Here is a 14,817-nt window from a genome sequence, read left to right on the forward strand (position 1 = left end):
TATTACAATAGACTATGAGAAATCAGCCTTGATCATATGTGGAGAATCTTTATTAGATACTTATGCCTTGAAGGGAGCACTAAAGGTTCTAATTTCAATAGAAATATCTAGTATCCACACATAGTGCCCTTCCCCTACTTGCATGGCTTCTTGTACATGGATAATCTGTAGTTTTGTTATTTTCATTAGAAAATATATTGCAGAGTTTATCAGCTCTACATAACGTCTTGGTTTCAAATGGGGCAGGTGTTTCTTCAGGTCCTAATGGAATAGAAACAAATTTTTAAGTGAAGATTCTAAAGCACCAAACCTTTTAAGACTGTCATCTTTTACAATCCTGTTTTTTGCTAACATCTCAAACATTATTCCTTCTATATCTAATCTCACACTCGGTCAAGTTTCTTATCAATTTTTGGTTGAGCACCAAAATGGAAATTTTGTACTTGCATGTGAGTCAGGTCCAGTGTCTCTTGATCCTATCATAGTTTCCAAGGAGCTTTCCTCTCAATTAATAAAAAACAATATTTCTTCCTTTCTAGTCAATGTTGTTAATTTTAGTTAGCAATGGTATGTTCTATGCTTATTGCAATTACTTCAATGTTCCATTATAATCCAAATTACAATTCCAGTTAGTTTCCAATAGCAATGAAATATCATTAATTCACATTAACAGTATTGGAAAATAGAAAAATAAAAAGTAAATGCAGAAGATAAGCCAATACATGAGAACAGGGATGTTTAGGCTAATGCCAAGGAAAAACCCACAAGGAGAAAACCCAACAGATATTCTTCTTCTTAATAGATATCAAATGTGCAGAGAGAGAGATAATCCAATATTCTACAATGATAATGAAGTCAAAGTCAAGTCTTTCACTGTCAAAGTGTCCTCCAAAATCCAAACAACAATGTTCACAAGAGTTGGTCATCGGAAATGTAATCAAATTACAACACTCTAAAAATATCCCTTCAGCTGAGAGGTCACGGATGAGGATTATTTATTGTGCCAATGTCAACTAAGACTTGAACTGAGCACCTGTTGAAAAATGTGTAACTAGGTTAGGCCTTCATAAATATGAAATGTAGTTCTAATTCTTGTATATTGTAAAATGAAATAAAAGTATTATTATTATTATTGGAGTATGGGTTTCATGCTCAAGGTCTTTTATTTTATAGGTCAAGAACCCATTGGATTCTTCTAGGGTTTGTCCTAGGTCGAGAAGTCAAAATAGTCATTTTCATAAGTTGAAGACCCCATCAAGGACATTGTAACTTATAAAGAAAAGAAAAAAATGGTCCTTAAAAGTGTTAAAATACCCTTCAAAGCTTAGTCATCCTAATAGTTGGAAAGTTGTCCTAATTTGAGGAGCTACATCCACCTTGAGAAGCCTATATAAAGGAGGAAACTTGACCTCCTTGGAACACATTCATCACTCACTCATTCAAGTGAAGGGGGAATAATAAGAAGGCAGTGAAGAAGAAAGAGGATGAAGATGACTTTTCTTTGGGCTATTTATCTCTCACAGGTGTGAAGGAAGTCTACGGATTTCGCAACTGGTCTAGGGTTTTCTTTTGTATCTTTGATCTTGAAGAAGGAAAGGAAATAAGGTCAGTGAAGGTCACAATAAGTCATCCTCAAGCTCCAAAAATAAGAGAAATCCAAGCGAAGGTCTGAGGAAGCCTTTGGATGCCAAAATAAGCTCACACATGTGGTAGCGATTACTACAGGAGGGCTGAAAAATTTCAAACCTGCAATAGAGGCCAAAATTTTGCAGTTGGACATCGAAATTGTGCTACTTGAAGAGATTTGACTAGGCTTGACTTGGAAAAAGGAAGCACATCATCCAAAAGGGTTAGACTTGGTATTGGAGGGTATTGATCTTGGTCTAGAGGTCTTGGAATTTTCCAATTGAAGAATCTATAGGAAGAGAAGAGATTTGTGGGCTTTCCTCTGAAGTGGAGAGGTTTTGGCCCTGGGTTACGGCCTATATTGTGTTTTCTTGTTCTTCTTGTTTTGATAGTTGTTTTATGATACACAAACATAATAATAAGTAAAGAAGATAAACAAGTAAGAAAATTAAAAAGACATCACAAGAAATGATCATTAAAAGGGAAATATCTCTAACAATTTCCCTAATAGATTTATCAACATCACCAACCACCTAAGACAACCCACTTTCATAGGCAATATGGTCCTAAAGACACAAAAATTTTCCCCGAGGGATTTGAACCTTGGTGAGGACTGTGAAACACCCCTTATTTACCGTCTAACCAAGACCTGATAGTGACACGTGCTAAAATGTTTACCATGAGGTAAATATAAATTCAATATTTTTATTGGTCCCACAATGTATCATTACATTTGTAATAACTTAGCTTCATTTAAGTAAATGGTAAATGGATACATTTTAGAAAAAACATTATTATCCCTAACAATTATGCAATAATTAATGAGATGCATGTGTCAACAGATCTTATGCGAGGAAAAATACTAAGAACATAGGTACAATAGGCCCAAAATCAATATATCAGATGACATGAGCTAGGTTTTTTGCATAAAACAAGTAATGTCAATCAAAGGTGCTACCAAAACACTAGATATTATTCCTATGAACATTTCAATTCATCTCATCATGGTTAGCACTTAATGCAACAAGGGAAAATTCCACCATGATACAAGCGTGAAGTAATAAAACCAAGAGTCATGTGGATGCCATGCAAGTTCTATACATGAGGTCTTTAAAATACCAGATCATTATTGTAATACCTGGTGGCCCATCTTTAAGGAAACCTGAGACCTTCACTCTTCAAAGTAGAATATGATATGTAATTTGAACTATAGATATTGCATCATATCAATGTCTCCTAAGAGTAATACTGCCCAGGAGGTTTGTATGTTGTTTGACTGTGACATGTATGGCTATCCATCTTGTGAAAGTATATTTAGCCTATGAATTAACAAACATTTCCTAAATACACAACATTTTATTTTTCAAGTCACACACATGACTACAGATTTATAACCATTAGTCCACCTCATTCTACCATGCAAATTAGAAATTACACACAACACTGCAATCTTGTAACCATGCACATAAAGGTGCGTTGTGAGCAGTTCAGGCATATTTGGGCATAACAATTAATAAGACACTCAACATTGTGTGATTTAGAATGGGAATTTGGACATGGTCAATAATTCTCCTCGCACCTGCTAATATACTGCCAACAATGTTCCTTCAAGAATTAGAAGAAGACAGTACCTCCGTGCTCTCAATGGAAGGGTTTAGACTCCTATCCAATTCATAGAAGGAGCAACTATATTAGCCCAAAATCAAAATAAGAAAACTTCTTGTAGGAAAAAAGAATGGCACCTAAAAGGCAAGGTGATTTGGCTTGGAGCTAGAGATGATAATACAATTTTTTTCCATTATTTTGCAAATTACTAGAAAAATATCAACTTAGCCTAGAAAATAGACAGAGGTGATGAATCATGGGAGGATAAGTTTACTGAAACTACTTGTGAATGGGTCTCCCATTTCCATACTCCCAAACTCTATTCAAAGAGGATAACCAAACTGCCATCAACACAATTCTAAGACTACCCAACTTATTCCCTAGATTTGTAGACCTAGAAGACAAATAATACCCCATTGCAAAGGCAAGGAAGGAGGAATTTCTTAGAGCCCTTCACAACTTTCATAAATACAAGAACCCTAGTATAGATGCATTACCCATTGAATTTTCCATAGTTACTATGATTTCATAATGAAGGATCTCCACAAGGTAATGTAAGACACATTTTCTACCTTCAACACCAATTTCGTTGCACTTATTTTGGAGATGGACAACCTAACCAAATTTAAGAGATTTCATCCAATCTGACTACGCAACAATATCTATAACATTATCTCATAAATTATCTCCTGAGGAATAAAAGAGACATTCTCTAAAAAGGACTCTCCTGATCAATTGAACTTCCTCGAAGGGCACCAAATTCACAAGGTGGTTGGTGTTTCTCAAGAAGAGATACACTATGAAAACAAAAAACTTGAAGGTCGTGATAACTAAATTATACCTATACAAGTCCTTCAATAGAGTCAGTTGACTCTTCCTTCTCTACTCATTCTCATTGATTTTGGGTATAGATTACACTTTGTGGCTTGGGTAGTCGCTTGCACTTACTCTATGACCTTCTCAATTTTAATCAACGGGTCAAATTCACCATTCTTAAATTCTAAAAGAGGCACTTGTTAAGGATTTCCTCTCTCCCCCTTGGTCCTCCTTGTAGCACAAGGCTTAAATAAGGCACTTATGGAAGCTTCAACAAATGACTCTTTTAAAGGTATCTTAATTGGAAATTCCTACTCCATTTCTCACTTTTTGCAAATGATATCTTAATCTTCTACAATAGTTCCAAGTGTATGGTGGATAAACTCAAAGAACTTTTAAACTTAGTCTACACAGTGATGGGTATGTTGATAAATTATTCAAAGTCTTTAGTTATTAGTTGGGGTCTCTCTAAACCCAAGAAGCATTATATAAATCATATTTTCCATTTCATGAACTCTACCTTTGAATTCAGATTTAAGTATTTGGGGTTCCACATAAATGTTAACTTATACCTAAAGGAGCCTATCAATGGAACATATCCAAGATAAAAATTAAAAAAATAAAAAAATAAAAAAAAAACTAAATTCTCACTGCAGCATATGGTTTCCATGCAATAGCTACCTAGTTCTTGTAAAATTAGTCGTTAATTCCATCCCAAATGACTAGATGTCTCTTTCTTGGATACTGAAAGGATCCTCAACAAAATATACCAGCTCGGCCACTATTTTATTGGACAGGAATTTGGGGAGAAGAAGGGAATAACATTGGTCTCCTAGAGAAAAATGGCCATCCCTAAGATCCAAGGGGGTTATGGTCTTGAAAAGCTATTTCTTTTCTCAAAATCCTTCACAACCAAGAACGTTCGAACACTTATCTAGGGAAAAGGATTGTGGGCACAAATCATAAAATATAATTATCTTAGACCTCTATTCAACAAATACTGGATTCAATCCTGAAATTAAAAAAATTCCAAAACTCTTCTTTATTTTGGAAAGCCACCATCATTGCTTTCCCTTTAATTGGGAATTGGCTAATTTGAAGGGTTGGAAAGAGGGATAAGGTCTAACTTTGTTGTGATCCCTAGCTTGGAAGCAAATATCAACATACATTCTTCCCCCCCACCACTCATGATCTCAAATCAAAAGGACTCTACACCCTCCATCATATTGCAATGGGTCAATCATTGAACTCTAGACAACAACAGTGGCTTTCCCAAAGAGACTTAGATCTCAAAGAGGAATATGCTACATCCAGTGACCCCTATACAGACTCTCCTAGAAAGTGTCAGTGTTTCCATCATTGAAGAGGAGGATGAAATCCTTTGGTCGAAAAACCCCTTAGGAGGTCATGAACCTAGACACAAATTAAAATTTCTAGCCATAGAGGGCTTTGATTGAAAATCATACCAGTGGTGGAAAGGAATATGGAAATACAAATCCATTGCAAAAGTTAAAAACTTATGTGTCTTCCTCTTAACAATTTAGTCTCAACCTATAATCTACTTCAAAGAAGAAGCTTCAAGGGCCCTAGAAGATGTATCTTATGTGAATCTAATCTGGGAACAAACATTCATTTCATTCTCTCCTACCTATACACTAAGCAAGTCTGGAATGAAATTGAATGACTTACAAGCTTGAAATTCAAATGGTAAGGGGACTCAATTTAAGTTTCTCTAAGTCATTAGCATAAAGAAAATGAAACCAAAGTTTACAAAGGCTTTCCTATCACCTTGGCCTAGGTTGTCTGGTTAGAAAGAAATGAAAAATAAAAATAAAATTGAGAACAAGACAATCTACCCTTCAAATGCACTTCCGAAAGTCTAAATATCTTAAGCACTTTTCCCCAATTCTCCTCCACCCCTATTCATACTCATACCTTTGATATGAACATAGACACTCAAATTCCATGGGAATTTTTTGATGGAGCCTCCTAAAGATATCCACCTAGAAGAGGAGCAGGGAGCTTAATCTACCTCACATGAAATCACTTCCTCATCTTCAAATAGGTACTTCCCATTCATCAAACCACGATAGTGAACTCACTTCCCCTACATTGGTTCTACTACTTTCTATGAAAAAATGAATTTCTCAAATACAAGTCATAGGGGATTCCCTCCTTGTGTTCCAATGTATGAAAGGTGTTGCTAAGCTAAGAAAATTGTTGTTACATCCCATGTTTCAAACTTTCAAGACATCAAGAAACTTCAATCTTATTTTATTCACATCACTTTCATTTTTGTATACAGGAAAAATAAAAAGGAAGTTGATAAACTATCCAAGGGTGGCTTGGAGCTACAAGAAGACACTTGGGGGTTCAAAGAATCCCAATAGAAGCAATTTTTTTATTTTCTTCAATCCTGGCTTTAGGATTCTAAATGTGTCTGGCCTGAGCCATTGTGAAGACCTTAAATAATTTTTTTGAATGCTACAGATAGAAAATGTGTGGTTTATGTTTATGTTTCTATTGTAGTATGGTATTGATGTATCTTGGTTATAGTTGCTGATAGAGAGACAATGTAGCCCCTAGAGCAACAATAGATTCATGTACTTTTTTATTTTTTTACTCCACATTGATTTCACAATTAGCTAACTTTTTTTCATAATTGTACCTCTTAGTCTCTTCAAAATTTCACCTAACAGGAATGGATTATGGAAATATCAGTCATGGTATTCTTATCATGTAATTTTTTTATCCCTTTAATAAAATTACTCAATATTTTCCTTTGGCCCCAAAAAAATAGCGGAAACGAATTATGTCCTCTTCACACTTGAAATATCACTTTCATTATGTCTTTTCAACTAGAAGTTTCCTATTGTTTCATGCTATCATCTACATTGATAAATAAGAATTTTTGCAACTGTATGATCCTTTACATTGACAACAAATTGTATATATGAATACATTATGATAATTAAAATTAAAATTCCTTTTGTGGAAAGGAAGTAATCATATTTGAAAGTTACAAATAGTTTAAATGACAATGGGTAATGGATTTCCAATGGGTTTTAGATTTCCAACATTTTAAAAATATGTTAGATTTGACAAGTTAGCATTTAATGAGATACCATACACTCCTAAAGTTAACATGTAACCAAATTTAATTTCCTATGGTTAAGGAAAAAAATGAATAAGCGAATAAAGAACAATGAAAGGGATAAATGTGTCTTAGAAATCATGAAAGAAAGAAAAATATAATAAGCATACTTCGAAGGGTTGGAAATTACCTAATGTCAAGCCTTTCTTGAAAGGTAACATGACCACTTAACTTTCTTAAAAGCCCTCAAATATCTTGGGAAAATCTCTTTAAATGTATGGTTAGAACAAGCGGAGCCTTGCTGATGAGATATATCTTAATTCCTATTTTATGCCATTCACTTCAGGTTCTTTTTTAGTTGAGTTTCTTTTCTCTAGTTTATTATATCCTTTCCTGAACAACCTAAATTTTTGGGGCTTCAAATCACATCCTCCCAAATTGTTTGAAATTCCATCACCCTCTGCCATTACGCTTGTAGAAGCAGGCCTTTCAGCTAATTTGATCCCATCAATTTATGAAATGCATTTAGCCACACAAATACCTAAAACATTATTGTTAGAATAACCCTCTTCTTTACTACATGAAGCCCCTTGAGCAAAAGAATCATTCAACATTATATCATAAGTAACAATGGTTGGGACATTGTCTTTCCATTTAGATCCCCTTCTCATTCGATTCGCTTCCTTTTTAGATGATTGACCATTGTCTATATCAGTGAAACTAGATAGAAACACAATATGTTGACATGTAGTTTCAATCTCACCCTAGGAATTGTATCTTTCCTTCTTGGCAACTCCATTGCACATTTTCTACTTAAGCACGTGCATATAATATGCTTTGATAGTGATAGTGTTCTGAGAAGGACTTGATCGGGTCTTCTTGAGCTTCTCACATCGCCTCCCTTGTTCATTTACCCCAACCAAAAAATAAATTACATAGTAGATTCCATCACAAATACTTAGTCAATTCTCATTGCTTCATCATATTTTTCTAATTTTAACTATCCAAAGCACTATCTGCACTATCAATATAGAGGAGAGAGTGTTAAGGATCCCCTCCTGTAACTTTGCTCTATTTTGTTGTTAATGGAATGTTATTGGTATGTTTTTCCTGCCAATCCTCCTTGGTCATACCCTCTTAAATTTGAGTGGGAAAATGAAATTCAAAATGAGAAGGCCCCAAAATTTTACCATAATGTAAAAAAAATATTATTCGAATATAATAAATATTTCATTTTTTATAAATTTATTAAAGGTTTTAAATGTTTTAATATTTTTCAAAAAGAAAGGTAGTTGAATTTGCAAGTTATTTTGTTTTCTCAATTTTTTTTCATTTTATATGACCAATCTAGATCCATTTTAACTTGGAATTGAGAGGGATCAAATCTCTTTTCACTCTAAAAGAGAGGTTTGAAACTTAAGATATTTGGTTCCTCCATCTCAGTGCTTGGTAGATCCAGAGTTAAGATGGATCTAGATTAGTTTAATTATTAATTATAGTTATAGTTATAATTTTGTTTTTCATTTTTTTTACGGAGTCAAAATGTTAAAGAGGACATCACAACATCTCTTCCATGGGAGGGGAATGCAATAATGGAGAAACCCTATAGGCCCATGGAAAAATTGCAGGTGGAGAAAGGGATGTGGGGTTTCCAAATAGTGTGAGGCATAGTTTTGACGAAGAGTGAATGGGTTCTAGAGAATTTCATGCTCTGATATTCTTGTGAAAATGCAACATAAGATTAAATAATAACCATCATATTTTTATTCACATGATGTATATTTTTTAAGTACAGAGGTCGTCATAGTGATAAACCCTTTGAAGACACACAACTACTCATCAAATATTTTTTCAGGTGAGAAGTCGGTTTCTTACTATAGGACCCACATGGAGGAGGAGGAGTTGGTGGAGTATGCATTGGAGGAGGGGATTTTCAACAAATGGTCTAGTCGCAAGCATTTTATCCACTTTCATTTGGAATTTAGATCTAGAGTTCACAATGTCGCAGTTCTCGTGCTTGCTAGGTCTTTAGAAATAAAAGTTAATAATTTGATAGGGTAGTCATCTAGTGATTCGGAGGCCCTAACCCCTGCTCCAATTGTGCATTGTTAGGTTCCTCTAGTTTCAACCTGTCCAGGGATCGATGTCATTTGTGAGGGGATACAAAAATATTCTTGGGGTTCTATGGCTCTGAGATTGGTTTCTCTTTCATCGTAGAGATCGGAGAAATACATGTGATGCGTCATGACTTTCGTAGGGTTTTTAGAAGTTTCAGAAGTTACGACTTTCTCCCATTTGTTTTTTTATTGTCCTTCATCTCAAGTGCCATTTTCCGCGCCCTCCTTGGACGAACTGGTGAAGGCAAGCCTTGCCCTGATGGTGAAGGAAGGTAAAACTAATGTTCAGAATGGTGTTGGGGTTTTTGAGGAGAAACCCTCTTGTGAACAATGAGTTGTGATTCAAAAGGAGTCTAAGAAAGCAAGGAAGAGGAAAAGAAATCATAGTGTCAAGAAGAAGAATAGGTTCCTCCTTTATTTGGTGTTGGGAATCGACATTTCCATTCAGAAGAATAAAGAAATATCCTAAAAGTACTATGTGGGGTGAGTAAGGGGTCAAAAATTTAGGTCCTCGACCCTAAATGCATTGGTCGACAAGGAAAACTAGCCTATTGTCAAATGTCTTTTGGATGTTTCTCTGTTGGCCCGAGGTTGGATTCATTTATACTTCCAAGACAAGAACCTTATTCTTTTTTGTTCAAGTCTCCAACTGTATTGAGGATTCCAACCTTGTTTGTTGGCTATTGAAGTCTCTGCATGGTTTTAAGCAAACCCCCAGGGACTAGTATGTAGAGATTAATCATTTCTTTTTCAATATTGGATTCTCACACTGTGAATCTGATCACAATATCTATGTATTACATTATCATGGTGATATTTTGAATGTATTTGTATATATATTGATTATTCAATTATAACTAACAATAATCTTGATTTAATTTTTAGATTGAATAAATTATTTACGATCACTTTAGAAATGACAGATCTTGGGCTTATGCACTATTTTCTTACTCTTAATTTTTTAACTCTATCTAATGATTTATTTCTTTCTCAATCTAAAAATGTAATGGATTTGTTGAAATATTTTTATATGGAAAATTGTAATCCATGTGGCACCCCTCTTCAATTAGGTGTCAAGTTGACTAAAGATTGTTTGTTTCTCAAAGTCAATTCCACTCTTTATCAATAGTTGGATGGTAGCCTTATATATTTAAATCATAGTCGACATAACATTTCCTTTGTTTTCATTTTGATGTCTCAGTTTACACTAGATCCATGTGAAAGCCACTAGAAAGCCACAAATAGTACTGTTCATTATCTCAAGGGTTACTCTCACATTAGCATTAAGTATTGTCACAATTTTGATTCGTTTGTCATATTCATTGAATTCAACTATGGAAGTGACAATGATGATCCAAAAACAACCTTTGGCTATGTGTTTCATCTCACTTATGGACCATTGATCTCATCATGTAAGAAACAAAAGTAGTATTTCTATTAATCATAGAAGTTAAGTGTCATGGTGTAGTAAATTTTGGTCTAGAGGTAATCTGATTTCAAAAATTCCTATGAGAGCTTAGGCTTCCTATTGAAACAATGAGAACTATATATTTTGGGAATCAAAGTGTAACTTAAGTTCTTTATGTCATTGTTTCATGTAGAAAGATGAAGCATAAAGAACAATATAAATCCTCTTTGAGGGATTTAAGGCCTCCATCTAGGATAAGGGTTCCATTATGAGGTTTTCCACATCATATATGGGAGCTAGGGATTATATCTTGGATAAAAGGAATTAGAAAGGACCTTAAGACTAAAACAAGTCCTCCTTATGTTTAATATCCATGAATAAGATATTAGAATGGGAATAAGGGAACAATTATTATGTTTTGCATAATAAGAATGGGTTTGGTGGCCTTTTTTATGGATAGGTAAGGAAAACAAGATCCTTAATCCTAAAAAAAAACTTCTCTAGTTCAATGGATGTGAATAAGGCCTCAAACCACCGCACATATCCTATCTAAGATATATCTAGCCTTCAGGTGCATTATGGTTCTATTTGAAGGTTTTGTGTGCCATAAATGGATCTTGGGACCTCTAAGTTTGGCCTCAATATAACTAGGAGGTTTTTTGCACCAAGTGTAGCACTTGGGGAATTAACCATGGTCAAGGAATGATCATAAGGTCCTTGGATCATATTTGAATCTTCCCATGATCAATACTCTTGAACAAGTATTTGAATTGCCACACAAAACATCTATAGGGGATATTTGGCCTCAATGGGTGATATTTGTCACCATTGGTATTGTTTACATGATAAGAATGGGTCTTGGGGAATGTACTATCTCAAGGGGAGGATAAAAGAGGATCTTAGGCCTTAAATAAAGCTTCTAGAGTTCAAGGAACATGAAGTAACCCTCAAAAAACCACATAGATACTCTCTAAGGATATTTGTATTTCAACTTGGATATGGGAGCCATGGCATGTTATTCTACATAAAGAGCCACAAGAATTGTTAGTATATATGGTTTTCTAATAATAGTGTATGCGCATTCTAAGAATGTGAATGCGCTATTAGAACTCGTGCACATTTTTGTAATGCATGTATTTGCATAATTACTTATAGAATAATAATTTCAATTTTCCATTTATGGAGTGGCACAATTAAAAATGACTAACATAAATGACTAATTCATACACTTGTTGTACTTCTTGGTTGGTCATATTTTTAATCTTGGATTATAGTAGTCGTTTACATTAATTGTTTTTAATTTTGTCACTTATTATCTAGTCATATGTTTTAGTCTTGAACTAAATTAGTCATTTAAGTTAGTCGCTTTTATCTGGGTCACCTATTATCTAGTCGTATATTTTATCCTCGAACTAAATTGGTCATTTAAGTTAGTCACTTTTAGTTGGGTCACTTAAAATTGTTCAAATTTAGTAGTAATTCACTTCAAATAATTGTGGTGACTAACTTTTCTAGTCGTATAGTCACTAATCTCTCATTTTGTGCTATTAATATGATGCAGTGCCAATGAACCAGAAATGACGCACCTATCATTAATGCTAGTATCAAATTCCCATGTTCTCGACACTAATCAATAAAATGAAAAATTTGATCAATGAAGAGGATGCCAGTGACAAAGATGATGATATCATGGTCATTGACCAACGTTCTCCACCTTCTCAGCTCAAGCAAGAAATTAATGAAGCTGAAGTCACTTCTGATATATAAAATATGCACTATTTTACATAGCTCTTAGTTTTTTTCCTCGTTAATCAACCAAATCGGTTTAGAACAGCTTTTATAGGTCAAATAGTAAACAATGTTAATATTTCTTTGAATTTTTGAGTTGTCACTGAATTAAAAAATAATAATTAATTTTCATGCATCACATTTATTTGTATTGCTATAAATTGGCATACATATCCCATCTTTTGCATAGTCAAAGCTCCACAGAATAATAATAATAATAATAATAATAATAATAATAATAATAATAATAATAATAATAATAGTAATAATAATAGTAATAATAATAGTAGTAATAATAGTAATAATAATAATAATAATAATAACAACAACATATTAACATTAATTCACTAGTTTTTTATATATGCTTCTTGTGAATCATATACAACATGTAATTTTCCGATATATAATGAAAATTATGATTTTTCCTTGGGAAGAAAAACATATTAACATTAATTTCTATATGCACCCCCCGCCCTCCCAGAAAATCTGTGTCCTAATTTTGTCCCTACCGAATAAAGTTTCCAATATGAATCTCAACAAACTAAAATCTCTGCATAATGAAATGTCTCGTTCGCAACAATAACACATTGTCAAAGCACTTGGGTAGTTCAAAACACTATGATAAATCTCCATATTTCATTTTGCAATGTTCAAGTGTAAACTAGTTTTTGTAAGTAATTTGCTTATAAACATATACAATTTTCTTCCTTAAAGAATATAAGTATTTAAACAAGTCCTACTAAAGATAGAAACTTTTTTTATTATATGAAGCTTTTCCTTGTGCGAAAGCCATAAAAGAAGCTTATAGTTTAAGTCATAGAAGTTACAGTAGTCAGTTGTAAATGAGTATTTATAAACCATTGAAAAGAGAGGGAATTACAAAATTGTGTTATGCACCAACCATTCACCTACACAAACACATAGTTAAAACCCCGCACAATGAAAATTAAAAATTTTAATCATTATGTTCTCCAACAAATACCATGTCCTCTACAAAGTTTCATAGTTATAAATCAAATCTCTATGCAATCGCCCACCCCCAGCCCCCCAAGTACATGCTTCATACTCCACACAGTAAAATCTCCATACAATGAAACATGATAATATTCTCCGCTCTCCTACACAGACTCCATCCTCCGTAAACATTCATACAATATATGATCACCAAATGTGTAAAAGTTATGACGACCACTGTTGAAAAATGCAACAAGAAAGGCTCAATTTGGCTTTTCCTTGGTTAAATTGAGAAGATTCAAATTTCCACATCAGTAGACAACTTGGATGTAGTTAACTTGTGTGACATGTCTTGTGTCACTCAGTTTACTCAGTAAATTCAAGTTAGAGGGTATGGAGTTCGATTAAGTATGTGTGATTGCTAATTTGTAGTGATCAAGGTCAATTATTTCAAGTTGTTTTAAATTAAACTAGTTTTAAATGTTGATAGAACTAATTGAAGGTCAGTTGTGCAGTGGGAGAACAATCTAACTCAGTGATCATCTAGTTAATTGATCAGTCAGCGTAAAATAGCTAGTGCGTGTAGAGAATTTGAGTTCCCTAGCTATGGGGGAGATTCCAAGGCAGTGCAACATTAGTTGTAGAATATTATTGAGTGTTGCATGCAACCATATGATCAACCTTGGGAATTGTGCAATCAATTAGAGGAAAATTCCTAAATAATAGGGGCCTAATTCCTTAGGAATTGCGCAATGAAATAGGGGCTCAAGTTGAGGCAGAATTTTACTAAGTCTAGGCCAGAGCTTCTCATTGACTAGAGAGATATGTTATTCACTTGCAGGTTGTGCTCAGAGCGAGCAAGAAATTGTAATACATCTCTATTCATTGGGTTTTTAGCAGTTGCTTTCCCCTAGAAAATATTGTGCATGTGTGTTATTTCTTATTGCATATGTTTGATTCTTATTCTAAATTTTGAATTAAATTCCACATATCAGTATAGTAGGATTGCGTATCTTGATTTTAGATCAAAATTCTTGACCGGTTGCAATTCTACATCATATTTCTACATGGTATCAGAGTTGGATTCACATTTTAACATGAATTTTTAAGTTGTTCCTCAGGATGTTCAAATTTCTAGCTTCAGCGTCACAAGATTTCTTCAGAGTTGGGAAGATGAACTTCAATGGGTTGATATTAGAGTATGCCTTGGAAGGAAGCTCGAATTTCATTACATGGAAGGATCACATGCAGGCGGTGCTAGATGAAAATTGATTTCAAGAATATGTTAAGACAGATATTGAAAAACCACATGCATCTGATGCACAAAACCTATCCCAAAGGTGAGGAGAATAATCTTAGAGGCAGTTCAAGACGACCTTATCTTAAATCTCAATGGAAAAGAAACTATG

The sequence above is a fragment of the Pinus tabuliformis genome, chromosome 6 (genome assembly GCF_031772625.1).
Source record: "Pinus tabuliformis cultivar Carrire ecotype Pingquan chromosome 6, CPIR1, whole genome shotgun sequence".
In the NCBI taxonomy this organism is placed as follows: Eukaryota; Viridiplantae; Streptophyta; class Pinopsida; order Pinales; family Pinaceae; genus Pinus; species Pinus tabuliformis.